General features: G+C 40.3%; 1 pseudogene; it reads left to right on the top strand.

The window, feature by feature from the left end:
• Positions 1-1,036, top strand: LOC130505017 (uncharacterized; annotated as a pseudogene).
• The last annotated feature ends 3,862 nt before the right edge of the window (positions 1,037-4,898 follow it).

The following is a 4,898-nucleotide window of genomic DNA, read 5'->3' as shown; positions in this document are numbered from 1 at the left end:
ATGTCAAAATTAAGCAACCTAGAATATGTTGCTCTGAATATCTCTGGTGACAACTACCTTGAGTGGGCACTTGATACAAGGATCATGCTGAGATCAAAAGGCCTAGGTGATACGATCACTGAAGGCAACAAAGCAAGTGATAAAGATAAATATAGAGCGATCTACTTGATCCGCCACCATCTAAATGAGAGTCTAAATAATCAGTTCTCACTAAAGAAAATCCACTAGAGCTTTGGACCGCCTTACAGCGGAGATATGATCACCAGAAAACGGTGCTATTACCAAAGGCTCAATTTGAGTGGAAGAACCTGAGATTCCAAGACTATAAGTCTGTGGATGAATACAACTCAGCTCTGTTCAAGATAGTGTCAATGTTGACACTATGTGGTGAAGAAGTAACTGAGCAATAGTTACTTAATAAAACCTTCTCTACATTCCATTAGAGTAATGTGTTACTGCAACAGCAGTATAGAGAAAGAGGTTTCGCCACATATACTGATTTGATCACCTGTTTATTATTGGCTGAAGCTAATAATGAGTTGTTAATGAAAACCAGTGAGATGAGACCTCCCGGAACAAAAGCATTACCTGACTTGTCTAGGCTGACCTTAGAGCCTAAGAAAGAAAGTAATATCGTCCAACACAACAACCATCCCGGCCCTAGCCGTGGGAAAGGTTATGGACGACGTCGTGGCACATTTAAGGCACACAGGTGAGGACGAGGCCGCAGTACCACACCCGGCTTTAGCCGTGGTCGAGGTCGAAGTCTGTCCTTTAAACCCCAACAAAATCTGATTTGTGTCACAGATGTGGTATGGGTAATCACTGGGCAAAGAATTGCCGAACTCCAAAGCACTTGTGTGAGCTTTACATGGAGAGTTTGAAGAAAAATCAGGAAGCCAACATGGTCCAAGATGATGAATACGATGCTGATGGTGAGGGAGACATGGACTACGTCCAAGAAGACCCAAAGGAGTCAAATGAAACTGGAAAAGTTGATCACATGGAGTATGAGACTTCAGACATCTTGAAATAAGGAATTAAAAAATTCCATGATTTTTTTTATATATGATTTCGGTTTTGGTGTTTTTAATTTTTTTTCTGATGTGTTTTGGCTTTAAACATATATATTATGAATGAATAATTTTTTATATATAATATGCCTAAGAATCAGAATACTAAAAATACCAAAGATAAAAAATTTATTCATTAACTATATGATTATTGTTTTTGAAGAATGAAAACCGGAATGGATACATTTGTGGTGGACAGTGGAACCAGCCATACAATTCTCAGAGACAAACAATATTTCATTAACCATACACATAAGGTTGCCAACATCACTACCATAGCAGGCTCGGCCAGCTTGATAGATGGCTATGGCCAAGCAAATATCTTATTGCCTAAAGGTACACATCTTGAAATTGAAGATGCATTGTACTCGCCAAGTTCAAATAGAAGCCTGTTGAGTTTCAAAGATATAAGATTGAATGGTTTCCATGTTGAAACAATGGGCAAAAGAAATAAAGAATTCCTTCAGATTTATGAAATCACCCAAGGCAATAAAAGAGTCCTAGAGAGTATACCTGCGTGTGGGACTGGTCTTTACTATGCCAAGACCAGCCTGGTAGAGGCTAATGCCGTGATGAATGATGAATTCAAAGAACAATTCACTCTTTGGCATAACCGGCTGGGCCATCCCGGTACAAACATGATGCGAAAACTCATAGTAAATTCAAATGGGCACAGTTTGAAAACAAAAAGAGTTATCCCGAAAGATCTCACATGTGAAGCATGTTCACAAGGAAAACTCATCACAAGGCCATCACCAGCAATAGTGAATAAGGAAGTGATAAATTTTCTGGAAAGAATACAAGTGGATATATGTGGACCAATACACCCACCTTGTGGGACGTTTAGATATTTTATGGTCATGATTGATGCATCTACGAGATGGTCACATGTTTGTCTCCTATCCACACGAAATTTGACACTAGCACGGCTGCTAGCTCAGATCATACGACTGAGAGCACAGTTTCTGGACTTTTTTTTAAAGACTATACGTCTAGATAATGCTAGTGAATTCACGTCCCAAGCTTTTAATGACTATTGTATGTCCATGGGGGTAAGTGTGGAACATTCTGTGGCACATGTCCATACAATGAATGGTCTGGCCGAGTTCTTAATCAAACGGATTCAGATGATAGCCAGACCACTATTAATGAAATAAAAACTTCCGGTCTCAGCTTGGAGACATGCAGTTTTACATGCAGCCCAGTTAATTCGCATCAGACCATCTAGTGAGCATAGATACTCTCCATCCCAGTTAATTACGGTTCATGAGCCAGATATATCCCACATAAGAACGTTTGGATTTGCCATCCATGTGCCTATAGCACCACCACAGAGAATGAAAATGGGACCTCAAAGGAGGATGGGAGTATATGTTGGATACGATTCCCCTACTATAATAAAATACCTAGAGCCGACCACTGGTGATATGTTTAAGGCCAGGTTTGCGGATTGTCATTTTGATGAATCCCAGTATCCAGCATTAGGGGGTGATTATGATAAGCTGGTACAGGATATAAAAGGGAATCAAACATCCTTAACATGGCAAGATCCTCAGACTAGAGATTGTGATCTAGAAGTCCAGAAAATAATAAATTTGCAAGAGCTAGCTACTAAATTGCCAGATTCCTTTGCTGACCCGAATAGAGTGACTAAGTCTACATACCAGCCGTGAATGCACCAATAAGAATTGATGTCTGAGAGGGACACAATCAAGCTGCTACTGTGTCTAAACCATATTTGAAACGTGGTAGACCAAAAGGTTCCAAAGATAAAGAAACGCGGAAAAGAAAAGGTGCAAAGAAATCCGAGAATATGGAAACCGTCCAGGACATTGATATGGCCAGCCATGATGTGCCAAACAATGGGGCTCGGGACGCTGAGCTTCACGGTACACAAGGTCTTAAGAATAATGAGATCTCAATCAATTACATCATGTCTGGAACACAATGGAACCGTAAGGATATCGAGCTTGATGATATATTTGCTTATAAAGTAGCACTTGAATTAATGGAAGATGAGGATCATGAACCCACGTCTATATTTGAATGCACGCAATGACCAGATTGGTTGAAATGGAAATAAGCCATTAACGTGGAGTTAGAATCATTGAAAAAGAGAGGTGTGTTCGGAACGATCATCCGAACACCTCATGATATAAAACCAGTTGGATACAAATGGGTCTTTGTGAGGAAAAGAAATGAGAAAGGTGAAGTTGTGAGATATAAAGCACGGCTTGTTACTCAAGTATTCTCACAGAGACCATGAATAGATTATGAGGAGACATAATCTCCTGTAGTGGATGCTACGACCTTAAGATTTTTGATAAGTCTGGCCGTGAGAGAAAGTCTAGATATGTGGTTAATGGATGTTGTAACTGCTTACTTGTATGGTCCACTGGATAATTAGATATATATGAAAATTCTAGATGGTATTGAGATGAAAAACAAAGAGAGTTCTCGAGAACAGCATTGTATAAGATTGAAAAAGTCTCTTTATGGATTGAAACAATCAGGTCGAATGTGGTACAATCGATTGAGTGAATATCTCCTGAAAGAAGGATAAAAAACGACTAGATATGTCCATGTATATTCATAAAGAAGTTCAATAAGGGCTTTGTGATCGTTGTAGTATATGTAGATGATTTAAATATCCTAGGAACCTCTAGAGAGATTTCCCAAACTGTTGAATATCTGAAGAAAGAATTCGAGATGAAAGATCTCGGGAAAACAAAGTTTTGTTTGGGATTACAACTTGAGTATATGAAAGATAAAATCCTTGTGCATCAAATGGCATATACAGAAAAGATACTCAAGAGATTTAATATGGACCAGTCTCACCCATTGAGAAGCCCCATGGTCGTGAGAAGCCTTGGTCCGAACACCGACCCATACGGTCCAAAGAAAGACGATGAGGAAGTCCTTGGTCCCGAAGTGCCATATCTAAGTGCCATAGGAACTCTGATGTATCTAGCTGGCCACACACGACCAGACATCAGTTTTGCCGTGAACTTGCTATCAAAATTCAGCTCTTGTCCGACCCAAAGGCACTGGAACGGGATAAAACATATACTTCGTTACCTACAAGGGACGAAAGACTTGGGTCTAATGTTTACTAACCATTCTAAAGAAAGTTTAGTTGGTTTTGTTGATGCAGGTTATCTTTCATATCCACATCAAGCTAGATCTCAGACTGGATATGTTTTTACATATGGTGGGACAGCCATATCCTGGCGGTCCATGAAACAGACCATGGCAGCCACTTCATCTAACCACGCAGAGATATTAGCAATACATGAAGCCAGTCGTGAGAGTATATGGCTAAGGTCCATGACACAGCATGTTCGAGCCATTTGTGTAATGACTAAGGGAAAGGAGCCGCCAACCATACTATACGAAGATAATGCAGCCTGCATTGCACAGCTCAAGGACGGCTACATCAAAGGAGACAGGACGAAGCACATACTGCCCAGTTCTTCTTTACCCATGAGCTTCAGAAAGCAGGCAAGGTTCAAGTGTTTCAAGTACGTTCAAGTGAGAATTCAGCTGATCTCTTCACCAAGTCCATGCCGGCCTCAACCTACAAGAAGCTCATACACCAGATTGGGATGTGTCGACCGAAAGACCTTCAGTGATGCATTCATTAGGAGGAATTAATGTGTTGTACTCTTTTTCCTTATCTATGGTTTTGTCCCAATCTTGTTTTCCTGAAAATGTTTTAATGAGGCAACATCAAAAACATGTAACAAACCCTGAAACGGATGTGTCGACCAAGAGAGAGTGTTATGGACCAGTTTGTGGTCGACCCATGTCTCAGCCCATCCGACC

The sequence above is a fragment of the Raphanus sativus genome, unplaced genomic scaffold (genome assembly GCF_000801105.2).
Source record: "Raphanus sativus cultivar WK10039 unplaced genomic scaffold, ASM80110v3 Scaffold1946, whole genome shotgun sequence".
Taxonomy (NCBI): Eukaryota; Viridiplantae; Streptophyta; class Magnoliopsida; order Brassicales; family Brassicaceae; genus Raphanus; species Raphanus sativus.
The sequence above is the reverse complement of the archived record's forward strand: the minus strand, read 5'-3'. Positions and strand labels throughout refer to the sequence as shown.